This window comes from Prinia subflava, chromosome 17, assembly GCF_021018805.1.
Source record: "Prinia subflava isolate CZ2003 ecotype Zambia chromosome 17, Cam_Psub_1.2, whole genome shotgun sequence".
Taxonomy (NCBI): Eukaryota; Metazoa; Chordata; class Aves; order Passeriformes; family Cisticolidae; genus Prinia; species Prinia subflava.
Genome location: NC_086263.1, coordinates 663,587 through 690,036, shown reverse-complemented (window position 1 = coordinate 690,036; position 26,450 = coordinate 663,587). Strand labels below are relative to the sequence as shown.

Below are 26,450 nucleotides of genomic sequence, written 5' to 3'. Positions count from 1 at the left end.
TCCTGCTCTTCAGCATCCTACAGCCCAGGGCTCTGCTGGTCCAGGACGGTCACCATGTCCAAGACCAAAGGACCATCCTCCTCCCTCATTCATACTGTCATGAGAATTAAGAAAGAAAGAGAAGCTATGGCTGCCCCATCCCTGGACGGTTTCAGCCCAGGCTGAACAGGGCTCTGAGCAATCTGATCTAGTAAAAGGGGTCCCTGCCCATGGCAGGGGGTGGAACTACATGATCTTTAAGGCCCCTTCAACCTAAACCATTCTATTATTCTGCTGTCAGTCCAACCCTGGTGCTGTCAAGGGTCTTGTAGTTGGGTTTCTGCTCCCACAGTCTCATTATGGTGGGTATCAGGAACCCAGGGTTTATGGACAACTGTGCGGAGTTTTTGCAAGCTGGAATCTATCCTTATGCCTCAGAACTGTCCAGGTACCAGGAGGAGCCCTCCAGGACTCATGGAAGGCCTCCCACACATCAGAGATTACACTTGGTGCAGGATGACCACCAACGTCTTCCTACTGAGCTGAACCAGGTTAAAAAGAGATCTGCCTCCCCTTCCAGTCAGAGGGATAAAACAAGGGCGGAGAAGTAAAGGACAGCTGATCCAACCCTCCTGTCACCAAACTCTGCCTGCAGGTGTCACCTCAGCAAATATTGCATGGTGATGGTTGGGATCTGCCCACAAGAGGTTCCAAGTCAGACCAGCTATGCCCATAGGCAGGCAAATCTCCTGGAGAGGGGTCACTTTGGGTGCTGCTCTCCCCAACTTCCTGCTAGCTGGAGGGTCCCAAAGCCCACTCAGGCCCTTATGAATGCTTGAAGAAACTGAGTAACCACTCAGAAGGAGCATCTTCCACCTCTTCAGAGCAGGGACAGGTACCACCTTAGCCAGCAGACCAAGGCACATGTCCAGGTCTGCCTAGAGCCTTCCCTGCATGTTTCTTTTTTTTGGACTAAAAAGTAATAGCTAGAAGGTCAAGAGCACAGTCACAATCCACTCTTGGGACCTGTCCATCTCCCCATGGCCCACAGCCCCCACTACTCCACACATGCAGCATTGCAGAAAGACACACAGTCCTCCCATCTCTTCTGGTCCCAGGCCTGCAGGTCCCAGGCTGGGCTCTCCATGGTCAGGACAGTGGGGATCTGCTGAGGAGGTGTCAGCTCTCCCAGCTGATCAGTACAGGCCTGCAGCTGGAGGGCTTGGTCCTTGCCATGGCCTGGTGCCCCAGCAGGGAAAGTCTAGGAGAGAACAGATGGCAGCTGGTCAGGGGTCACCTTCTCTAGGTGCCCAGGGCCTTCAGCCCCAAGTGACAGCAAAGTTTTGTGCTCCCTCATGGTGTGTGTGGGGACATTTACGGTCCTTAATCCATGGAAGGGTGACCAGGATATGATCTGTATGGAAACAGAAGTAACTCCGAGGAGTAAATCAAGTCCTGGTCCCCTTCACCCTCCCCAGACTGCCTGGGAAAGCCTCTGCCCCTCTATCCCTCCACAAGGATGGGATTAGAGGGTCCAGACCCATGTTACATGGGGTTCCCTCTCTATTGGAGCAAGCTGCCCTCCAGAGGTGAAGGCAGTGTGGAGTGAGGTGACAGAGAACCAGACAAGCAAGGTCCTCCGTGAAACCCTCCCGGGGTGACCGCACTCCCGTGCCGCATCCCACGGCAGCGGGGCCGGGTACCGGGCGGGAGGGGAGGGCAGCGCCCCAGCAGCCGGGCTCAGGTGGCCGCCGTGGGGGCGTGGGGCCGGACTGTGATAATGACAACCAGGTGAGCGGGTGGCGATAAGCCCCCAGGAATGCGGCGGCTGCAGCTGCCGGCCCGCGAGTCGCTCAGCCCTTGGATGGGCCAATTAAGTAAATAGAAAATTTGGAGCGCGGGATCAAAGCCCGAACGCGCGGGCTTTATTTATATGGAAAAGGTCAGATTATATTGGCAGATGTGTTAAAGGAGCGAGGAGAAAAAAACCTTTCAAAAACATTGGCCCTGATTTGAGGTTTCCTGACGGGCGGGACGGAGTTTTTTCTTTCTTTCGGGGCCACGGGTGCGTTGGAGTGCTGGCAGTGCACTGAGGGCGGCTGGGAAGGGCACGTCTGGTGCAGGGCTCACTGTCCCTGCCCACCCACCTCCTAGACCCTCTGCCAGCAGCACAAACCCCAGCAACAGGGTCCCTCTGGCTCAGACCACCACCTTATGCTTGGTGGTCCCTCAGGTAATGCGGAGTTGGTCTCCAAAGTGGACCTGATAGGTTCTGCTGAGTTCTGCCCAAAGCTTCACCCCACTATTACCCTCAGTCCATCAGTCCTGGACACTGCACTCCGAGGTTATGTCCCCATCCACCCAGTGTCACCCTGCGTGTCTCTGGCAGTCACCGTCTATCCCAGATCACTGTCCCAGCACTGCTCTGCTGCCTTTTCGGTTTTCCCAGCTTGCAGAGTTCGGAAGCCCACGTGCGTGCTGTTCCCCCAGGAACAGCAGAGTGCCTGGCGTCACCTTGCTCTGGACATCCTGCTCCTGGGGGGCAGGGAGGATTCCAGGATCAGCTGTCAGGGATAAGCCTGGGGACATTCCCACTGCCCTTAGCACTGCCAGCAGTGTTTTGGAGCCGATGGTAAGGCTGGGGCTGGAATGGGTCCCCTCAGATCACTCTCCAAATCACCACCTCCCCACTGGTGCTTGGCCAGCCCCCCAACGTGGCAAATGGGGGCAAACATCACCTTCTTTAGCAGTCCAAAACTGTGGAAGGATGCCAACTTCAGCATCCTGCATCCCCAGGCTTTGCTCTGCTTCCCAGAAGGAATGTGGGGGTCCCAGCTGAGGAAACTGAGGCAGGGGGGTGGGAGAGAACAGGGGTAATGTGGTGCGAGCAGTGGAGAGCAGCATCCAGCAGCAAGGTGGAGAAGTGGCAGGAGGGACCTGTGATAGGGGAATAGAGGAATGCGTTCACCCGGGCAGGAAATTGTTGGGCTTGGAGAGCGCGGGACCCGCCTGCTAAGAAAACAAGCGGAGGCCGAAAGGCAGCGGGGCTGCAGCGCCGGCGGGGGGGCAGGAAGGGGGCTCCGGGGGCAGGAATGCTGGCTGTGCTCCTGCTCTGGGCAGGTGTGCTGGGACCCTCTGCTGTACCCACTGCCGGACCTGCTGCCTGCCATGCCAAAGCTGCAGTTTGGCCATGGGACCGTCATTTCTTCTGCATGGGGAGGCCTGAACCAGAGCAGCAACCCCAGAGGTGCAGTCAACTCTTCTTCTGCTCTTGGGCTAGCTATGCCTCAGTTTCCTCAGCCTTAAAATCACTCTGTGCATTAGTCACAAGCAGTGACAAGACCCACCCCAGGGTTGCTAGGACAGGCACAAGGTGTCTGTGAGGTTGAGACCTGCAGAGCTTTGCCGTGCCAGTCTGGGACCTCACTCAAGGCCATACCCAAGGGAGCATGCTCTTCCATGTTATGGGAAGGAAAGCCCTCTGTCACCAGTGATCACCCTCCCAGGTCTTCTCCACCAGCACACTGGGTGCCACCGGGGTGAGCAGAGCCCACAGGGCTCAGAGCAGGTCAGACTAGGAGCAAAGGGAAAAGCCGGGGATGATTCTGCTGAAAAGGGATGGTGCAAGAGGGTAAAGCCAGAGTGGTGTCTGGAGACAAGGGGTCCCTCATGTTGGCATCTGCCACTTCCTGGTCCCCCATGGGGCTGCCACCACCCTGGCCACCTGCCCCACCTTTTCTGCACCAAGGGCTGCTCAGTGCAGTCCTTGGGAGGGACATGTCTGAATGATCTCTGTTCCCTTTAAGGGGCAGCATGGCACAAAATGTCACCTAGGTCATGGTGCTGCTTGGAAACTCTACAAGTGTGGAATACAATATCTGGCAGGGGTGTCTACAGCTTTATCTGCAACAGATCAGATTGGAGCAAAACCTTCTGAGACAGCATCTGGAAGTGGTTTAACCCTCACCAAGTTTTGCATGAAATACCAATTTTCCACCCCTTTCATTTAGTTTATTGAAATTAGGAGGGAAACCCTCCCCTCCTCCCCTTCTCCTGCTCCCCCCATTCCTGGGTTCTCCTCAGGGCTCAAGCTTCTCACAGCTCTTCTGGAAAACCAGAGGACATCACAGAGTTGCATGTCCAGCCAGGAGCACCTCCCTGTGCTGTGCCAGGCAGTGGGACTACACCAGCACAGCATCACTGGAGGGGCCTGAGAGGAAGAACATTGTGCCAGGCCACAGGCAGGGTCCAGGCAGGATGCAGGCAGCAACAGGGGCAGGGTACTGTGAAGGAAGCCCATGGTGGCCAGCCCTGAGATCGCTGGAGCAGAGATGAGTGCAGCATTCCAGCGCAATAACCTGAGGGAAGGGTACAATGATCATGGTGCAGAGCAGCCGGTGGCACCAGGAGGGGCTATGCCAAGCTGTTGCCAGTGCTGAGCTTTCAGAGAATGTTTTAACAAAATTTGTTGTTTTCACCCTGGACTCCACTGTGCTGAGCCACGGGGCCTCGCTGCAGAGCAGGGACACATGAGCTGCTAAGGAACCATCACACACAGTGGAAAATCAGCCAAACTTTGAACACAGCTTCAAACTGCTCCAGAAGCTGCTAGGCTCCACAGCCTCTCCCAGAAACTTTGCTTTATCACTGGAGGCAGAGGGACAGAAAGGGACAGCTCTAGGAAGGGCAGTGTCAGCTTCGCCACCGGCTCTGCCTGCCGGGAGCTGCCAGCCAGGTTGTGAGGGGCCCGGAGGGGCCAGCTCGTACATGTGCCACGCTCACAGGATCTGAGCAGGTGTTTCCAGGATGGAGCTGGCACGTCAGCTTTGGAACAGATTTCCATGTGTTTGCCCATGTGAGGTGGGGGCTGTAGAGGGACTTTGTCATTCCCGGCACAAGACAGCTGCAGTGTGTTGTCCCAGGGGAGAGCTGGCAGGGGACAGGGAACTGGCTCTCTTCCCACTGTGGGGACAAGGGGTGGGGGTCAGGAACATGCCAGGCCTCTGGCCAGGAGGGATGGTACTGAAAAACTAGGAGCTGCACTGTGTCAGAAAGAGACTTGGGTACTAAAATAACTTCCAGGCTGGAAGCACATCCCAGACGTTGCCTGGCAGGAGGAGATGAAAGCAGATGTCCAGCTGCCTGCAGCTCTCTGGCACAGATCCATCATGCCGTGGGGACAGTCCTTGCAAGCTCTGTCTTGGACATCTGAGGAGCACAGGGAGTGTATGGAGGTGGCACTAACCCAAGCTGCCTTACACTGCCTGGACATCCACCTCTGGGAGTGGGATGGGGGATTATGAGGCTGCTTGTCCCCTCGCTGGGTCCTGGGGTGGAAGTGGACAGCATGGCACAGCTCTGTGGCAGGGTCTGTGCTGGTTGTCCATTGCTGCACAGCTCCACCCCAGCTGTGCCACAGTTCCCGTGGGACTGCAGCATGGATGGGCCCATGCAATGCCACTTTGCCAAGGCCATCACAATGCTGCTGCCAAGGCAGAACACCGCTTCCTGCCACTCCTGCTCCTGCAAAAGGGGGATGAAGGAAGAGGGGCCCAGTGTGCACATCACTGGGGTGCAGTAAGTGGGAAGGGGGGGCTTTAGCTCCTTCATGACCCAGAGATCTGCTGCAGGAGGCATGGGGAAGTCCTCTCCTGTACCATGGTGCGGGCCTTAGGACTGCTCCTCTCCAGCACAGCCCCCAAGCCCTGCTCCCCACCCTCATGCTTCACTGCCCCCCATAAGGGGCTGGAAGGGTGTTTGTTTTCTGCTAGCATTAGTCCATGCAGAACCCAGCTGCCAGGCAGGGAGGGGAGGTGAAGCCAAAAACTGTACAATCAGGCGTGTGAAGCTCAAGGCTTAGCTGTCTTTGATCATGTCCTTCTCCTCCCACCCCCATCCGCAGAGGACTCTGCCTTCCCCCGTGCCACAAGCAGAACCAGAGCAAAGCAGTGGATGTGCTCACTTGCAGCAGCCGCAGGCTCCGGAGCCCCTCTGCTCTGGAGACAAAGGGAGGGCTGCTGGAGGCTCCAGGAGCCTTCCCAAACACAGGCAACCCCCCAGCATGCTGCTGCCTCAAGATCCAGCTGTGTCCTCATCCAGATCCAACCCTGCAAGGGGTGGGCACAGGCTGGGGCTGGGCCGTGGTGCAGGACATCAACCCTAGAGATGAAATCCCAGTGCCTGTCCTGGGCTTTGTGCTGGGTGCTGTAACCACAGGACACATCCATCACTGCTGCAGGTGTCTGTGGGAGGGCACCCAATTCCCACTTGTGAGGTGGAGAAGCAGAACCTTTAAGGACACCTGGGAAACCCATGTCCCAGTTGAGGGGGGCAGGGAGGGACAGGCTGTAAGAAGAGTCAGATCCCCCACACAGCTGGATTTCAGCTTCTCACAGAGCTGAAATCTCAAATGTCCCACCTGCACATCACAGCTGGGGAAACTGAAGCTTGGCAGGGGGAACCTGTCCCAGCCTGGCTTCAGCAAGGTGCCACCAGCATCCCCTTGGCCATCTGGGGATGTCCATCCCTGTGGCATGCCAGCATGGAAGTAGGATGTGACAGTTCTCTACATACAGACAACCCCTCTGGGTTACTTCCATGCACTCAGTGATGGCTCCATTCCCCAGAGCCCGAGCCTGCAAAGTCATCCATGGCAAACAGCCTCTCTCCTCCATCCCAGACTTCTCCATCCTGCAAACCCCTGAGGTGTCCCAGGGCCCAAAGCCTGCTCCTTGCAGAGAGTTGCACCTATTTAATTAGAGGTGTGAAATGATCTTATTAAACCCGTGCTGGGCTCTTAGTCCAAACTGCTCCCACAGCACATGAATGGCTTGATTCCACTCTGCTTCATCCTTTTCTTTGTCGTATTTTCCTTTCTTTTTTGGCTTGATTTCCAAAGCACTCAAAGTTCCTTCACTCATGGTATGTGTGGGTATGTCTCGTGTCCAGCTCTGTCGAAGCCACCAGCCAATTTCAACTGGAGTCAGTGGAGGGATGGAGAGTTGAGTTACTCCATCCCCATGCATTCTCTAGGAAGGGTGGGAGATGCTGCATCCTCAGCCCTGTTTTCGCTGGACACAGCAGGAGCCAGATAAAGCCAGACAGAGCAGGTGCTTTTCAGATACAAATCCCAACGCCAGGGAGGGCCCAGTCCCATTAAACCTAAGAATAATTTGCTCTTTTCTACTGGAAATTTTGCCTTGATGCTGCCTAGGCTGTTTCACTGCAGGGATCATTTTGATTGAAACATCAGTTTTAAATACTCTTCCCATCTAATAATCACAGAATCACAGAATCTCCTGAATGGGAAGGGATCCATCAGGATCATCCAGTCCAACTCCTGGTCTTGCACAGACCCCCCAACAATCCCACCCTGGGCATCTCTGGCAGCGCTGTCCAAACACTCCTGGAGCTCTGGCAACCTCAGGGCCGTGCCCATTCCCTGGGGAGCCTGGGCAGTGCCCAGCACCCTCTGGGGAAGAACCTTTTCCTAATATCCAATCTAAACCTCCTCTGACACAGCTCCAATAAGACCAACTGAGGAAGAGGAAAGGAAGAGCTGAGCAGTGTGAGGCTTGTCCAGGGCACTGCCCAGGAGCTGTGTCAGGGCATAGAGCTCAAACCATCTTACCCAGCTAGGATTAATCCCAACAGATTAATATTAAACCTTGCCAATAAATCAGCTTTGGAGGTGCTTTCTAGACCTGTCAGACAGAGGGATGGCATTGCATGGGGTTGAAGGCAACCTGACCACAGCTGGAAAGGCTGTGTGCCCTGCACTGCCACAGAGGAACCAGGCTGCCAGCACAACCGACTGGCAGCAGAGGTGCTGTGGAGTCCTGGAGGTGCTGACCCATCGCAGTCCTTCCCCTTCTGCCACTGCCCTCCAGTACAGTCCCTTCATGCCCTCCTCGCTCCTGCTCCCTGCTCAGGCCCTCGCTCCCCCCTTTCTTGGCCGGGTGTTTGCCGGCACAGGTGCACTCTGGTCCCCCCCCACCACTGCCCTTTTTTTAATTAGACGATAAAGAAAGCGTCCTTTTGAAGCAGGTAGGGGATTCCTTGCATCCCTGGCATTGCTGGGCTGCCTGGCTGTAACCCTATTCCAGTTAAAAGCTTTCTTTTCCTGTCCACAGCCCCACACCTGCAGTCAGATCCTCGCGGGCTGCCCCCTCGGCCACTCGTGCAATTACCCAACGTGATGATTAACTGAGGGAGCACAGGAGGGATGGGGACGTCCTCCTGCCAGCTGCCACTGCCTTCACCCGTGGTGGGGGCAGGTGGCTCCCCCACTCTGGGCAGCCCAGCATCCAGTGCTGCCTCTGGAGAGACCTGCTGATGGTGGGTGCTGGGGGCACCTGGGACTCAGAGGAATTGTCCCTCTCCTTACCCATCTCAGGAACTGGGTGCTGTGGGCACAGGGATGTTTGGCACAGAGCCTGAAACTGGGCTGTTATCTCTACTCTTCCCAGCCTGGTGCGTGACTAGGGAGAGAAAACCAAGCAGTGGGGCTTGGAGTCCTCCTCTGGGCAGGGTCTCTGCTCCCTGGCCTTAGGCAGCCTGGAGCCCTCAGGCAGATGGAGAAGATGTTCCCGCAGCCAGTGCAGTCGCTCTTAACGCACATTCTCCCCGCAATCCCGTTCACGCCCTCCTGTAGTCCAGCGCATGTCCCCCAGCACGTCCCCCCGCTGGTGTCCCCTCGCTGTGTGTCCCCACAGGCCCCAGGGCGTGCCGAGGCCGTCTGTCAGCCCACACGGCTCCCATGTGCTGCCCGTTATATTGCGGAACCAGTAAAATTCACTCCGGCATGTGCCTGTGTGGTCTGCAGCAGTGCCCCAGCCAGAGATAGCCCAGGCGGGAGGGAGCCCCAGGCTGCGCTTTAAATCTTCTCGTCGCTTGCCAGCCACCCCCGAGTGCCGCCCGCCCCGTCCCACGGCCAACACCCGCTCTGCCCCGGAGAGGTGCCCGCGGGGCGCAGCAGCCGCCCCGGCGGGGACAGCCGGCGCAGCGCAGCGGTGACGGCATTCAGATCCCACTGTAAATCAATTGCTGCGCCCTGGCAGCTCTATTTCCACGCTCCCATGTTATTCTTTCACTCAGTCATGGGGAGAATGACTCTGTTTTCCTTCAGCAGTTTTGGTTCTTTTTCCTCTTTTCTTTCTTTCTTCCTTTCTTTCTCAGGGCGAAGGATGGGGTCAGAGCGAATATTCATTTCCACGGTTCCAGCTCATTGAGAACAATAAGGGCAGTAAACAGAGGGCAGCATTGCTCAGGAATGTGAAGCATTTGCCTGCGGTTTAAAATTACTAATTTTTTTACAGGCAAGGGGCTTTTTTTTTTTTTTTTTTTTTGAGACCTTTAAAAAGAGGCAAATTCTGTTTCCCCACATTGCCCTCTCCCCAGGATCTCCGAAATCTTCCCCCTGAGCCAAGGGTCCTGGGGCAGCCTGGCCCTGGAGCAGGAATGGGGGAGAGAGACACAAAGTCACCATTTGAAGCCACAGAAGTCCCACCTGGTACGTGAAGATTTTGGGAATGGACACCAAACAGAAGTGCTGCTGCCTGTGCAAAAATGAAAATTAAATGTGTCTGATGGGGAGAGGATGCCACCCTGGGCATCCCCGGTGGTGAGCTGGGCTGTGGGCAGGGGAAATTGCAGGACATGCATGCCCTTCCCAGGATGCTGCAGGGCAAGGCCAGGCTGTGCCCACACAGGGATCTCATGCTGCTCTCAGGGTTGCTGTGCCCATCAGGAGCAAGGGTGGGGGACATCAGGGCCACCGGTTGCTGGGATGGAGCAGGAATGCCCCGAGGTGCCCCAGGTGCCCATTGTCTATGTCCTTCTTCTTCACCTTCTTCCTTCTTCTTCATGAGTTTGGGTGGTTTTCTGTAACTGGGTGGAAAAGGTCTGCATTGCGGGCCTTGAGCGGTCATTATTGGGTCAAAAGTACATAAATAATATAAGTGTCATCTCGTTGTTGGGTGATTATTGCTTAAATAAGCTTGGAAAGAGTTAGAGGTATTCCATTTTACCTGCATTCTCTAACTTGCTCATTAGACCCCATGGCTCATGAGTCTGTAAATAGATAAGAAATGATAAACATCCAAGTCCGAACACAAACTGCAATTCCCGTGTATTAATCCCGACCTTGGCAGAAAAAGAAGCCAGACAATCATACTCCACCACTGCCCCCAGTCCAGAGCTGCTCTCCACCACTCCCAGTACCATTCTATCCCTTTTCCCTCACCACCATACAGCCCTACAACTGCTCCTCTTGCAACAGGAGCTGGTCTGGGAAGAACAAAGGGAAGGGATGTCTCCACTTCCCAGCCTCAGGGGGATCCTTGCACGTGAGAGGACCCAGTTTTAGAGCTGCTCAGCTGCCCAGAGCCACTGCTGGCACCCAGAGCTGTGGGACTTGGCCTGGGGGCACCTGCTGTGTGTGATGCAAAGGCACATATGCTCCCGCTCAGCTGCAGCAGTCCCCACATCTCAGTCAATTCCTCCCCTCAGAGGGGGCAGAAGGACCAGGAGAGTCAGCTGAGGACATTTGGGCTCACAGCTTCACTTCCAAACGAAATGGAGGAGGGAAATGTTTTATTGAGAGCAATTGCTTTCATAGCCCAGTCCCAGCAGACACCCAAGCATCCTGTGTCAGGCTGATTAGCTCCAGATCCACACACGCTGGGTGTGTGGGGATGGCTGCCTCCCACTCCCCGCTCCCGCAGCCCCCGAAGACATTCAGGCTCCACTCTCAGGGAGCAGCTGCGGTTCTCTCAATCTGGATCCTCTTTGCAGATCCAGCTCCCAAACATTTTGCTGCTCACCCAGAGGCTGAATGGAAACATTTGGGTCCTTTCTCTTTGCTTGCCTTTTCCTGTCTGTAGCCACAAAACCCTCTCTGTGCCTTCTGCTGTGGCATCAGGGCTCACCCTGGGCTTCTCTACCCTGTGGGACATCAGGCAAAGGCCATTGCAGATCCTAAGCTGGACCCCACAACAGGATCAGCCCAGCCTAAGGGATGGATGTGGAGTCCTCGAACTGATGAAGTTTGCTTCCACAGGCCTTTTACAACAGCTGAACAACTTGAAGAGTCACAAAGCATGAAGCATTATAGCAAGAAGTCCATAAATCAAGTAAAAAGACATAGACATAAAACTGGGAAGACATTTGCCTTTTATTGTCTCTTTGGACAGGCTTAGCATTTAAAGGCTTTTATCTCCTTCTTGTGGCTTTTCAGTTGGGCTCCAAGCCAATAGGTACCTCTTGTCCTTATTCTGCATTAAATTACATCACGGGGACAGGAGTCTGGGGAACAGATTGCCAGGACGATGAAGACAGTGCATCCGTGCCTGCTGCCAGGAAGACTCACCTTGCCTGGGTGCTCCTCCCAGTGGCTGTGGCAGCTCTCCTGCCCCGACAGCCTCAGCCTGGTGTCCAGCCTTGGCTGGTGGGAGGAACTGCTCTCTCCACATCTTAGGTGATGCTTTGGAACCAGCCAAAGGGACTGTAAGGTGTCTGGAATTAGTCTGGATCAGACCCATGCCCACTAAAAGCCTGGATTGCAGTGCTCAGATGATGGAGAGAAGTCCCAAAATCTCAAGGGCTTGTGCAAAATCCCATCTTTCTTCCTAACAGACTGTGCGTCCTTCCTGCTCCCACTGCCAACAGAGACTCCAAACCTGCAGTGAGCCAGAGGCACCCAGCTGATGGGCTGGGAGCCCCAAATACCCCCAGGACTCCTGACCACAGGGTATGGTCAGGAGGGGGCAAACTGCCAGAGTGAAGGAGTGGACTTATTGCAGGAGAATCCCAGGGAAAACGCTGCCTTGGCCAAACACCCCCACAAACCAGCCAAGAGGCAGGAGCTCATGGTGAGCTTGCAGCAGAGGGGAGGGCTGTGATGGAGAAGGGTGCACAGCCTACCCAGGCTGGCAAGCAGACCCCTCAGCAGGGTGACTGGCCTAGCTGCGGTGACCCACAGTTTCAGGACAGGCTGTTCGTGCTACAGAGATGGGTTTGCTTAATAACAGGCTTTGAATTGAATGTGCTTTTAGCAGGGTTCCCTGCTGACACCAGACGTTGGCTGTGTGATGAAAGACCTCTGCTCCCTGAGGCCAGCACCCAACGACTTCCTTCTCCAGACCTTCCCCCGGAAAAGTTACTGTCTCCCACAGAAGTTCCTGGGGAGTATCAGGGCCCAGGAAGAGTGAAGGTGGCCACTGGACCCCCACCTCACCCACCCCTGCAAGAGCTCTCCTAAAACACAGTCGTGGTCCCCAGAGGATCTCAGAACTATGGATGTGGTCATGAGTGGGATGTGTAGCCAGGAGTCACTGTGCCAGGAGCTGTGGGTGCTTGGTGGGCTGTGCCCCAGCAGATGCCTGCTCCTGTATTCCCTGGGGCCAGGCTGGGTGGAGAATGGACACAGACTTCTGCATCTGCTACCAGCTGCTCCCCCAAGAGCTACACATGCCTGCACCCTGTGGCCCTCTGCTTCCCCAGCTCTCCATCACCTGAGGTCTCTCCCATCACACCTGAGAGCGCTGAGAATGGGCTCTTGGTGAACCAAGCCTCCTTCTTCTGCAGAACTCACATCTCCCAAGGGCCAAGGGGACAAAAACATGTGGCCAGCACCTGTGCTGTCCCTGCTGTGTTCAGCCTCCTTTCCCAGTCCCAGGGCTTGGCAGTAACTGAGTGCCCTGGTTTTCCCCCATCATGGGTCTGCAACCTCTGTTGAAACCCAAACCTCTGCAAGACACTCACTTAAATTTCCAAGCAGGATCTTTTTTTCCCAAATCTTGTCCTGTGCTTGTAGCAGCAGGTAGCATGTGGGCTGGGGTGTAGGGATTGAGGCATGGCTATGGGCAGTAGGTCTGGAGGGGAACTCCCAGTGGCTCCCAGCTGAGCTCCCAGTGGCCCCAGAGCAAGGACTACAAGGTCAAATGGAAGAACCAGCCTCAGCACCCTGTTCAAACCAAACATCTGGCTGGACATGAGCTGGAGAAACAGTCCTGAGTTGGCAAGGAGATGCTGTGCTGGGGACACAGAGAGAGGAGCAAAGGGAAAGGACATGGCACACAAAGGGTTAAAGGTGTCCTTTCCACCCAGCCTATGCTGTATGCCAATACTCCCAGCCATGTGTTTGAAATCCTTTCTGCTATCTCCTGAAAATATTTACAGTACACGCAGATAAATTAGCTGTAGCGCTTATTACGTCTCCCTGGAAATATATACAGCAGTTAAAGATGTTTAAAAAAAATAGTGAAAAGCCGTCTCTTTACTATATCTGGAAGATATTTCATAGTGCAGGGAATTTACAGGACTGGGTGGTGGGGAAAGCGCATTTATTTTCACTCGAGTAGAGAAAGTTAAAGGACCCTTCACTGGAGTTTATTTTCATCTCTGCTTGTGAGACAAGGAGCCAAGGTTGGCTCGGGAGTGAGCCAGCACAGCGAGGCGGGGGCGCAGGGCAGGTTGGGGTAGAGTGGGGATGGAGACCAGGAGCCTGGTGGCACCACGAGCTGCCTGACACATATGGATAAGGACCAGCTGCTGCAGGGCATGCTGCCTTCCAGAGCTTCAGCTGTGCCTCCAGAAAAAACAGGTGACACAGAGGTTGCGGACACCACTGCCAGGTACCCATGGAGGTTCAGAGGATGGGACACCTCTGGTAGTCTGGGCTGCCTGGTCCAGGGTGGAAGACTCCCCTCCGACCAGGGGGATCTCAGCCACTCTCACTCCTCACCAACCCTCTTCCACAAAAGAAGTGCCTGTCCCCTTGCCCCAAACAACTGAGTGCACTGAAATTGTCCAGAGCCCCCACGGTACCATCATAGAGCTACGTCCTCCCCACATATATCTCCTCTGCTAAACTAGTCTGAGAAGCTGCTCCTATTCCCAGTGCCAGCCCAAGTCAAACAGCTCTGCCAGGACAAGGTGATGGGGCATCATCACATTCACTGGTTACTTTGTGAGTTCTTGTCTGAGGAGGAAAGTGATAACTGGAATCATCTCCGTGCACAACTTTCTTAATAGCTTACAGGTGAAAAACAAGGTGGTCTTTAAACACAGAGGCACCAGTGGTAACACTCGCCCTATATTCAGACCTCAAGGCTGACCCTCCTCAAACGTCCTTTCCAGAAACTCACAGATCTTCACACTGGGGTGAAAGAGCTATGGTAGAACATCACTCCTCCGTCAGCTCCTGTAGCTGATGTTGTCGTGTCCAGTGATAATTGATTGACGGAATCCTCCTCCTCCTGTCTTTTCTGGCTTCTCCCTTGGCTGAGGCTTCTCATGGTGAAGACACCTGCCAGCTCAGAGTCAATGACCAAGGTCCTCAAACGCACTGGTTGACTCACGGTTACTGACCCAACATGAGATGACAGTGTCTTCTGGGGCACCGAGGTCTGCAATCAAGCTGCTGTCCCTGACGTAAGAGTCTTTGAGAAGCCATTTGCTGATTCCCCTGAGTCACCCGCTCCCTCTGGCTGTTTTGAAATTCATATCTAATGAGTAGTTTGGGTGAAGGAATTCTGCAAAGATGCAAACAATTTCATTGCCAAAATAAATGGAGCCAGAGCTGGGCTTATAAACATATAAATCATTTCTAGTTTTTAGCTTGCAAACAATATACTTGTTTCCTGGTGCAGAATTGGGGAGAGCAGGAGGAGCAGGGTGGGGAGGAAGCCAACTGAAGTTCCCCCCCAAAGGCAGCCCAGGCCTTCCTCAGGGCATAGCATGGGGCACCAGCCACCATCCAGAAAGCCTCCAAGAGAAAGGAGCTCCAGAGAGTCTTCCAGAAAGTCTCCAGGAGAGAGGAAAATTGGGCTTTCCACCAGCTTTTTTGGTTATTTGCTCCTCAAACAATCATCTGTACCAAATGAACTGAACCAATTCTTAATTTGCTCTCCAAGTGAGGGAGAGCCCTGGGCCAGGCAGGGAGGAGAAACATCCCTGGGGTTGCAGAACACTGCACAGGGGACATTGTGATCACACTGCACAGAGCTGGCTAAATGTGCCTGCTCTTCTCTGCTTCTCACACAGGATTGCTACAGGACAGGAGAAAAATCGTGTAAATCACCAAAAACAGTCAGGCAGAGCACGGCCCTGGCATGGCCTGCAGAAGATGGAGCTGCAGCTCCCTCTGCCACTCCTCTGACCCCCATGACACTGGTGGGGCCACAAGTGGCCCTTGGCTTTGGCACCCAATTGCCCAGGAGCTGGGTGGTGGCAGACCTATTCCCTGTGAGCTGCTCCTATGGAAGAGGTTTGCACCAAGCTCATGATAACCACATTTTTTCCCAAATAAAGTGTTCTAGCGTGGTCAAATTTGAGCATATTCCAGGAACACAAGATGAAGCTCAGCCTCTCTTCCCTCTTCACTTGCCAAATTGCTTCAAAGACAGAATTTTAAAATGAGAACAAATCCTTTATTTTTTCCCCTGTCCCCATTCTTGGAAAGAGCCATGGTCTCCAGCTGAAATTTTCCCCAAAAATTTAACTGGAGGCTGCAATCCATCCTGCACAAAATCGCCACCCACCCTGGGATGGTTTGGCAAGGCTGGCAGCAGCTGAAGGCAGACTTTTTCAGCAGGAAGCACTGAACATCCTTAAGAGTCAGCAGCACTTCCATCTCCCCACCCTGAGCACATGGAGTCCATCTGCGGCACACTCGGAGCGCAGTCACTTTATTTATAAGACACTGAGGATGTGCCTCGGTCTTCCAGGGACTCTTTCCCCTGTTTTTTTCCCAAGCCTGCGGAAGCCAGGCAGATATCCAAAGCTGTTCCTCACTTTCACAGCAGATAAGCTAATTGTCGGATGTGCCCTTTGAGATAAGCAGAGCCGGGGTTTATGAGGGAACATGTGTTCTTGGGAAAGCTGTCACCCAGCTGCAATGCAGGTGATAACCCAAGGTCGGGCAGGCCCCCTCCTCAGGGAATCAGGGTGTTCCTCAGCCATGGGGGCAGTGCCTTGGGCCACAGTGATGCAGTTTTTGGGGGCTCCTCTCCTGCTTCCCTACTTCATTGTTGCTTGAGCAGGGAGACTCTGCAGTGCACTACCAATTCCTCACAGAGAGAGACCCAGCTCTTCAGATGCTTTGCAATTCAGCCAAAAGTTTAATGTTATTGAAAACCACAAAAAAAAAATCACAATGAGGTCAAGCCAGGCTGTCGGTGATGAGGAGGATTCCCTGGCAGCACTGGTGAGTGCTGAGTCCCTGCAGGAAGCATAAATGGAAGCAGGAAGGTTTCTGCCCCCAGTCTCTGAATACTCTCATGGCTCCATCACTGCGGCACTGGCGTAGCACTGGTCAGCACTGGGGGCAGCCAAGGCACAGGAGCTGAAAATCAGTCCAGAAAGAGTTGAGCAATAGGAGTCTGTGGGTGACCCTGCAGACTGTGGGCTCCTCTCCTCTAGCCAAAAACCTCCAGAGGGGGCCTGCCACCCACACAGCCTCCAGACCAGGTCTGGTGCCAGATTTCCCAAATTTCACAGAAATGTCAAGACCAGAGGCCCTTTCACCTGTCCCAGCCTGCTTGGGAGCAGCCAGCTCTCCACTGATGGGGATGGCAGAAGCTGCCATGGCACAGCAAGGCTTACACCCACGTGAGCCATATGCCAGCAGTGCTGGGCTGGAAGCCTGTGCTGCCCAAATGATTTCCACCAAAATGTCTCCCATACAGCCTTTCCTGTCATGGGGAGAGAGCTGCCATGCTCCCCCATGGCCACAGTCACACGCCAGGCGTGAAAGGCACAAGGGTGTTGTGAGCCAACATGTCCCCAGTCCCAGAAGGTCCTTGGAGGGTGTGTGGGAGAAGGTTGTGGGAGGAGAGCTGCTTCTCTGCCCCTCAGGGAGCCTGGCCCTGGCCCCTGCTCCAGACACCAGCCCTGCTGCCCTGACCAGGACCTCCCAGCCTGATTGTGAGGGAATCCCTGGGAATGATCCAACCAGCATGGCTCCCAGCACTGGGGATGTTCTGTCCCATCTGGCTCCCAGCACTGGGGATGGTCCATCCAGACCATCTCCCAGCACTGGGAATGCTCAGTTCAGCCCAGCTCTGATCACTGTGGATGTTCAGCCCACTCTGGCTTCCAGAACTGGAGATGCTCCAGTTCACAGCATTGGGCAAGCTCTGGTCAGTCCAGCTCCCAGTGCTAGGGATGCTCCACCCAGCCCAGCTCCCAGTGCCACCACCCACAGCTGCACCTGCAGGACCTGAGAGCAAAGGCCCCCATACCTTGTGATCCTTTGTGCCCTTCCCCGGAGCTGCGGCCAGGCCGTGCTCCCTCACCCCCCGCCCCCCGCGGGTGAGCCACCCTCGCTCCACGGTCCCTTCCCTCCCTCCCTTGAGCAGCCATCACTCACCAGGCTTTGATTACGGCCACAAAGGAGCCTTGGAGGAGCCACGGGAAGCTGGAGGGAGGCAGGCAGATGATGAAAGAGCTGTCAAATGGGATTAAACAGTAACCGTCTCCTACACTGCTGGGCAGCAGGAAGGGGGACAGATTGTACCGGATTGTAATGCAGGAGCCCTCCTGCTGCCAGAGCCTGCCAGCGCCGGCCCCCACGGGCTGCAGCTGCCGTGCTGGCCAGCGGGCAGCGGGGCAGAGGGGCAGAGGAGCAGAGGGGCAGACAGGCAGAGGGGCAGACGGGCAGAGGGGCAGAGGGGCAGAGGGGCAGACGGGCAGACGGGCAGACGGGCAGATGGGCAGCAGGGCAGAGGGGCAGAGGGGCAGGGGGCATGCAGCCCTTGTGGGCAGTGGTACCGGGCAATGCCTGGCAGAAAGCACCCACATCCACAGTGACACCCCTAAGTCCCGAGTGAGACCCCCCTCTGTGTTCTCTCATGAGCTACGGAAGCCACACTTGGAGTTCCAGGCACGGAGAGCCCCCAGGGCTTTGGATGAAGGCTCTGCCCACTCCCAGCCTGCAGCTGGTGATGTCCCCCTGTCCCCACCAGCACCTGTTGCTGCCAGCATGGCCCTGGTCTCTCCTTCCAGCCAGTCCCCAAGGGAAAAATGGTCTGGCAGGTGACACCTCACTTGAAGTGTCCTTCTTGCCAGCCCTTGGGTAGAATCCCCCTTTTTCCTTGCCTGGCCTTTGGGCAGACGATCCCAGAGGTGGGGAAGGGGTAGACAGATGCTTTCTCCCAATACAAGGATGCACCAGAGCTGTCCACGGAGTTTCTACAGCTCTCCAGTGTCACAGGTGACACTCATCCCACCATGCAGAGCTCTGGGCATTGGGGATTTTTGCCATCCACACATCCTCCTGCCAAGCCCAAGCAACACAACAAACACAGCAACACAGCTCATGGGGTTCCACAAACTCTGGAGCTGTCCTGGGCGTGGCATAGACATCTCCTGGCTTTCCCAGGGGTGCATGGCATCAGGATCTCATCACCTGGTTGATGAAACACCAGGGTGCTGAGCCACATTGTTGGCCATGTCCTGGTGCTCCCACCCCTCCATTCTCTGTTGCTGCTCTGGTTCTGCCTTCACTCCAGAACAAAGTGGCACATATGGGTTTGGGGTGCTGGAAGCCCAGTGGGGATGCTGTTGTCCAAGATCCCAAAAAGCCACTCATTCTGGATCTAAAGACCAGCATTGCTGGGGCTGTCCAGGCATGGGAACAGGTCAGGGGTCCCGCCAACCCATCCCCCTAAAAGTGGGTCTGCCCACTTCTCCTTCTTCCTTCTGCATCTCCTTCTTCCTTCTGCATCTCCCAATTTTTGGGTGCTCCAGCATCACCAGGGTGGTGATACAGCAGGGTTGACCTTTCCCTCCCAGTGGGTGATACAGCAGGGTTGACCTTTCCCTCCTCTGCATGGAGCTCATTCTGGATGTGCTGGGGTGGGCACTGCGAGGCTGTCCCACAGGCAAGGGACAGGCAGGGGGACAGGGAGGGGGCCTGATCCTTGGCTTTCCAAGTCCCCAGGCAGCAAAGCCCTTGAGATGCCCCATCACTTCACTGCCTCCCCACCCCAGCTTCATGTGGGAGCCCCAGCCGGGCACTGACAGGCAGACCCCCTCCACCCCCGCCCCCCCAGCCCCCCGAGCACCACCTCACCACCCACTCTGCCAGCAGCAGCCCCAGTTTCTCACAGCACCCTCTTTTCTGAGCCATTCGTCATGGCTCCCGGCACAAAAGCCAAGGAGAGAGAGACAAGGAGTAGGAAAAGGAAGGAAGATTAAAAAGAAAAAAAAAATAGAGAAAGGGAGCAAGAAGGAAAGAAAGAGGGAGGACAAGGCGTGAAAAAAGCCAGGTCTGTCACCGAGAGGGGAGGAGGGGAAATTATGAAATAAATGAAGCACCTCAGCAGTTCAGGGGACACTGGAAGACAGCCCGACCGCGGCTGAATTTTAAATGCCTGCAGCACAATCGGTCCCATTTTTCGAAGAGAGGAAGCTGTGTCCAAAGTCCCTTATGTTTATTTATGAGGAGCCTCGCTGGCCCCTCCCACCCTATTGTCTGGGGGTATTTATTTGGGGGCATCTGTCTGGCCTGATGAATGGCAGAGGGGTAATAAATGGGCTGGTGGGGCCAGGGAGGGGAACCGGCGCAGCCGAACCGGGCGGTGGGCTGCCCTGTCTCCCAACCCCCTTCCCACTCCTCCTCTCAGCCCCCTGCCAGGGGGTTTTCCTGCCCCCCGCGCCATTCCCTGCTCCCAGTGACAGCAGGCAGAGCTGCCCAAAGACCCGTGGCTGCCCAGGGGTGGCAGGCCTGGAGGTGCACAGTTGGGTGGTGCTGGAGCCATGGGCTGCTGAAGGCCAGGGCAGCGGCGGGTGGCCATCACCGGGGTGCCAGCAGCGAGGCCAGAACAGAACACAGAGCACGGTGTGCCACTGGGGGTGGCTGTGCAGGATGGGCTTACAGGGGACTTGCCTTGCCTGGCTGGGGACAGTGAGAGGCAGTGCCATGGGCAGCAAGGAAGGGCAGGCAGCCCACAAGGACAGGCAGGCATGGTTCACGAAAAGGAGGTTCTGGTTCATCCACACAGAAGGGCAGGGCGCTCATCAGGGACAGTGAGGAGACCCAAATCCCATGTCTGCAGCCAGGTTACCCTCTCCCACCTCTTCTGCTGGCAAGGAGCAGCTTCCTCTGATGGAAACTCCTCATCTTCCCATGGTGGGACATGCTCTTCATGGGGAGCAAGGAGGTGCTCATCATCCAAACTCACTTTGGTCATGTCAAGGGGCTCAGGCACTTTGAAGCCCAGAACAGAGACACTGGGATGTCCTGGGGATGTGGGGGCCCACATGCTGCCAACCAACCTGGCTCTCTGGGAAGCACATCATACCAGAGGAACCCAGCAGCTCTCCTGGCAGCGGGACTGGTGAAGTGTGGGGGCAGGGTGGCTGAGCTAGTGCAGGCAGCTTGGCTTTATCCATCCCAGCCTTTCCTTCTGCCTTGTGCTGAGGGCGCCGTGTCCATGCTGACCCTCACCCATATGGGACACAGGAGTGACACTCATTTGCAAAGTCATTACAAGATCACCCATCTGGAAGCTGGAGCTCATCAAATTCGACCTTGAAAGAGAAGCTACAGCCTGGCAGCTGCCAGGAACGGGCAAGGAAAGGAGGGGACTGTCTCTTGATGGGACAAGAGACAGTGCACACCATCACTCAGATGCTGGCAGATGATTCCAGGAGCAGACCAGGGCTGCTCAATAGCCACTTTCACCTCAACAGCAAGAGCCCACGTGGATTCTCCTGCCCAGGCACCTGAGGATGGTTGGGAGATGGCTGGGCAGGGACCGTCAGCCTGGCTGGCAGCTCAGGGAGCAGATGGTGCAATTGGCAGGGGAGCACAAAGCCCTCCCCACATGGGCCAGGAGCCAGGGGGATGGTGCAGCTCCCCACCAGCCCCCACAGGCTCTGTTGGGACAGGGAGGCATCCAGGCTCCCTCACCCACCATGCCACTTAAAACACAGGTGTCCTCAGTCCTGCGTGGGAGCCAGCCCTGCATGGGCCAGCACACACACCCCAAACATTGTGGCTGGAAGGAAGGCACCAGAGCCGTGCCTGCCTCCATCCCTGTCACTGGTACAAGCTGGCTCAGCAGTTTGCTAGCAAGCTGTATCCGGGAAAGTATTTTTGGAAGGGCACTAAGTCATTGGCATAGGAGTCACCTCTCAGCCACAAAAGCCCAGACACCGCTGCCAGCTGCACTTCCCTGATCTCTTCCATTCTCAAACCTTGGCAGAAAGCTCCCCTGCAGCTGCAGCTAGTAGTCACCAGATCACTTTGGACCCTGCCTCACCTCCTCCCCATATCCCAGCCCCTGTGCTGGCTTGTATCCCACCTGAGACAAAGTCTTCAGCAAGTTTTGGGAATATGGAGGCTCCACACAGGTGCCTCTGGCATAAATCCCTCTGGGACAGCCACACCAGAGAGCAGATCTCCATGAGGCCAGGTGAGGGATGTCCCCCAGCCACCAGCCTCTTGGGACAGCACTAGAGACAGATCAGCCAGTGATGCTGCTGAGGATCCTAATTCTACTAATGTTATTGAACACTTGTAATCATCATTCCCAGGACTCTGCTCCTAGACCTTCCCCTCCTGGTTGGGGTGACACCACATGGCCTGAGAGAAAGGGCAGGAGAAGCTGGTGGGGAAAGAAATGTGTGGGAATACCAGCCCATGCTTCAGCTCAGCAAAATCAAACACCTCTTAAACCAAAGTGGGAATGGGGAAATGATGTGATGAGCTGGAAGCCTCCAAAATCCCATCTCCTCTCCACTCAGGTGCCACAGGAGGGGGAAAATACCATGGGTGAGAGAAGATGGTGACCAGATAGGCTCCTCACCAACTCACCTGCCAGCCAGCCTACATTCCTATGCCCCTGGCAGAGTGTTTTCTAAACACACTATATTTTGGAGATCTCACTCTCCACTAATGAGATGCTTCCTAGGTTGTTAATTTGGACAAGTTGGCTTTGGTTGCAAGAAACCAGAAGAAAAATCCTCCCAGTCTTTCTGGCTTCTGTAATGGGATGTGAATTGCTTGGTAAATATCTGCAGCCAAACACCCCTGCAGCCAAGGAGCAGGGAGGGGGTGCTGAGCTCCAAAGTGGATGGATGGCTTCTACCACAGGGTGAGCTTTCTGGCACACATGCTTGGCTTGTCATGGCAAAGGGAGAGAGCTGGGGTGCACACCCCCAGCCAGCACTGGCTTTGCTTCACAAGGGTGCTGACGGGTTGGACAGCACATGTGCGAGAGGCTGTGATCCTCCCACTGCCCCAGGCTGCCAGCCCTCCTGGCCTGCTGGCCCTGTGCCCTGCAGGGTCTGGGGGTCCCTGCAGGGACAGCGGTTAGGGGATGCAGGCATTGACCCAGCTGGGAGGGACACTCCTCAGGATGGACCTGGGTGGAGGCAGGGAGGGCAGGAGGGAAGAAACATAGGAACAGGGAGTGTCACACAGGCACTGCCTTGTCTGTCATGTGCTTTTTGGGCAATGGGGGGGTCCCCTGAACCCTAGGGCCACTTGAGTTAGAGGAGGCCTAGCCAGACTTGGGTCACAGCCCTACCCAGGGCCACAGCAGCTGCCAGCAGCCCCTCACAGGGCACCTCACTGCTAGTGACAGGCAGGCACTCTGATGCTGCATCCAAGCCTCATGGATGCCCTGTCCCCTTTCCATGGCCACAGGATGCAGGATAGTGTCCAGGCTGGGCTCCACATGCCCTTGGGGAGAGAGATTAGCCACAAGCAGCACTGGTTCCTACTATTGCCCACCACTGATGGGGAAGCCCACCCTGCTCTGCACTGATCCATCCATTCCTTGGCCACCCACCCATCTGTCATCACTCAGCACATGCTGACAGTGGAAGAAGTATCTTCGACAGCCCAGCATGACCCACGGACGTTGTGCAAATTCTGCACACATGGAGAGCTGTGAATACTTCCCCGTGCAGACTCTGACTCATATGATGAGATCCTCAGCTACACAAACTCTCTCCTGGGAAGATATTTAATCAGGCAAGGGGAACAGCCCCAGATGCCCAAACCTGCTAACAGACAGATGCAAACATTGAGTGAGACACCCAGAGCCCACGACATGTGCATACACACAGTCAGACACATCCGTACACAATACCTCATTAAACATGGGCAGTGTACAGTCCCAGATTAGGGCTGGCTGGGCTGTGGGCACCCAGCCAGCCTGGGATAAGGGTTCAACTTCAGCTTTGACAAGTCCTGAAGTCTCACAAGCTGTTCTCTTGGGATTCCAACACCCTGGGCCATCAGCGGGTACAGAGGGGCAGCCCTGGACTGGAGCACAGGCAGAAATGCTAAAGCTCATGCAGTCCTGGAAGCAGATTCTGACCTCTGAGCCTGTGGTGAGTGTCCCTAGAGGTGTCCCATCCCTGGAAATGCTCGAGGTCAGGTCGGACAGAGAAAGATTTCCAGGAGGACGGACCAGATGATCTTTAAAGAAGTGGGCAAAACCACTCTCCGATGTTACGACCTAGAGATGGACGTGGTTCCAGCGCTGGGTGCATGGTGGGAGCAGGTGTCGGGACGGGGTGGACGCGCATCCTTCCCGGGCACCCGCGGCTGAGGCTGCAGGTCCCCGCGACCCCCGTCCCAGGGCCTTTGCTGCCACCTCTCCGCGCTGCCTGGAAGGACAGCCCGGCCCTGGGGGATGCACGGCCCGGCCCCGGCCCGGGGGGTTGTACGGCCCGGTCCCGGCCCCGGGGGATGCACAGCCCGGCCCCGATCCCGGCCCCGGGGCATGCACGGCCAGGTCCCGGGGGTCACAAAGCTCTTAAAGGTGCCTTCTTGCACTACCACCCTGACCCCTCCGTGTCAGCAAGGTCAGCCCTCGTGGGCTCCAGCACGGAGTGGCTCCGTGGAACCTGTGAGGTGCCTCCCCTGCTCCCGCTGTCCACGTCCCCACACCAGCCCCACGTGCCCCTTGTGCCCCACACCAGCTGCACTGCCAATCACCTCATGCCCCACCTGCCCCATAGATGCAGTCCCCCTCCCACATGCCCCTCATACCCTGCATTCCCCTCATGCCCCTCATTTCCCTCATGCCCCTCGTTTCCCTCATTTCCCTCATGCCCCTCATGCCCTTCATACCCCTCATGCCATCTGTGCTCCTTCTGCCACTCCCAGCCCTGCTCTGGCATTATGCCTGAGACCACCATGCCTGCCCACCTTCCCAATGCAATGAAGTGTCCCACCTGAAACTGGGAGAACTCCTGTGCTGCTCTGGGCCCCGTGCCTCAGGCAGTTTGCCCTCACTGTGCTGCACTCCCCACCTCCAAGGGCTGGTAGGTGTCCAATGAGAGTTAGGTCCCAGAGAGGGCAGGGATGGGGGGTTCAGAACAAGTGATGAACCACAGGGGTGTAGTGCCCAAAGCAGCCTCTGCCCACAGTGCAGCTCTCCACACTCCCTCATGGAATGGCAGCTGGTAGGACGGGACTGGGACAGGCCATGAGGTGGTTGTTTGGGGTCTGGAGGCCAACAGGCCTAGCAGGACATTCAAACATAAGAGTTGGGCCCCCTCCATTACCATTTCCCATTGCAACAGCAGCGGACTTAAGCAAGTGATCCTGTGAGATACCACAGGCATGGAGCACTGCTCCCTCCTCAGCATCACTCTGAGCACAACCATCAGCTTTGGGCAATGTCTCTCCTGCCAAAAGCCAGATGGACTTCAAACCCCATATGGGCATCCTGGAGAGAGAGAAGGCTATAATGTAGCCAAAATCAAACCCCCAGAGCCAGGCCTAGGAAAGACAAACGCTTCACATCTTCATTGTGTCACCAAGTCCTCAGCAGTACACAACAGGGAAACACAATTATTGAGACAAATGCAGCTGCCTCCCACATGAAAGAAACAGAACTGGTCCAAGCCGGGGAGCTTGGGAGGAGGGAATGAGAAAATTTTCATTAAAAACTTTTTTTAATGACAGCAGAGCTGAATGTACATCACGCTCACAACACACAAACACACAAACACAAAACAAACAAACAAAAGCTCTGACACACACTGAGGTCCTCCAGTGATGCCTTGAATTGGTTTGGGGGAGTCGGGTGGGAGAGCCACCCTGCAATGCCACCACCTCAATGGATGCCCCTCTCCTACACTAACAAAAGACAGTCTCACACATGCCTGGAGAAGCGGGTCCCAGAGACCATTTGCTGTTCTTTCCATTGTTTTGCTTTAATGAGTTGCTAGCAAGGGATGACCTTTCCCTCTCTCTCCTCAACAAAGAAATGAATACAATTCTCAAAATCACGGGGGAAAAGAAAACATGTCAGGAAGCGCGATGGCCACTGAACTATTAAACGTGCTGCTGACAAAGACCAAGAGAACCACAGCGAGCTGGCATGGCTGAAGGGCCATGGGGCTGGAAGGCATCAGGAGGGCTTCAAGAGAAGGGGATGCTCCTGCGAGCCTGGGGCTGCAGGTGCAAAGCACTTGGGGGGCTTGCGCTTTCCCTGAGACACACAAAGCAGGTTCCCAAGAGCTCCTCTGGGGTGGGACTCCATCTGCCAGCCACCAAGGGACTCATGATCATCCTGAAGAGCTGGCACCCCAGAAAGGAACAAGACCTGCCCACACCCACACACCACAGTTGATGGGGTCCAGATTCACAGGGACCCCTCAGGGCCCTGTTCCTCACCACCCCAATACCTCCTTTGGGTACAAGAGCAGGGCTTGGACCTCACTGACCCTGCCCAATTGGGCTTTACCAGGTCCCTGCCCATCCGTTTGCCAGGGATAAGACAAAATCATTAAACACTGAAGTCAGCACAGCCCTAAATGTGCCCTTCAGCCTGGTTTTATACTGCCTGAGTCCTCACAGACCTCTAGAGATGCCTCCTTCAGGGGCAGTGCTACTCCTTTCTTTGGCACACTACACAGCCCTGGGATACCAGTGCTGAAGTCCTGGTCTCTGCTGACCCAGTGAGACCAAAATAGGCCTGTGACCCTCACCCAGCTTCAACAAGGCAGGCCATTCCTTCACTGAGCTGTGAAAAGGGAGGAACAGCTTTGGATATCTGCCTGGCTTCCACAGCCTTGGGAAAAAGACAGGGAAAAGAGCCCCTGGAAGACCAAGGCACATCCTCGTTGTTCTATAAATAAAGTGACTGCGCTCTGAGCTGTTGTCTTCATGGCTCCATTATCCTTGACTGCCCAGGTAGCTGCTCAAGGGGCTTCAACAGAGAGGGACACAGCAGCAGTCAGACCTGGGAGCAACTGGTCTATTTTCATTTGCTTCCCCCACCCTTTTCATGGCATCTCCAAGCTCTGAGAGAAGACACAGCCATGCACTCCCCCATGACACCTATCCCAGGAAGATTCCCTCCACTACCACCGGCTTTAGAGAAGGGGCAGGTTTTCCCTGTCACTTCCCATCATTTCGCCCTGCTGCAAACCATGTTGTGTATTGGCAGCTCCACCCAAATCTCTGCCAACATCCAAACATCTGCAACTCCTTAGCA

The 26,450-nt window shown here is 55.6% G+C and overlaps 1 long non-coding RNA gene across 1 annotated transcript; it reads right to left on the bottom strand.

Annotated features, from left to right (window-relative positions):
• Window positions 1-14,522: 14,522 nt before the first annotated feature.
• LOC134559555 (uncharacterized) lies at window positions 14,523-24,238 on the bottom strand. Its single transcript, XR_010082528.1, has 4 exons — window positions 24,178-24,238; window positions 19,300-23,456; window positions 17,351-17,428; window positions 14,523-16,324 (listed from the first exon to the last, which is right to left on the bottom strand). It is a non-coding gene; the product is annotated as an uncharacterized LOC134559555 (long non-coding RNA).
• Between the last annotated feature and the right edge of the window lie 2,212 nt (window positions 24,239-26,450).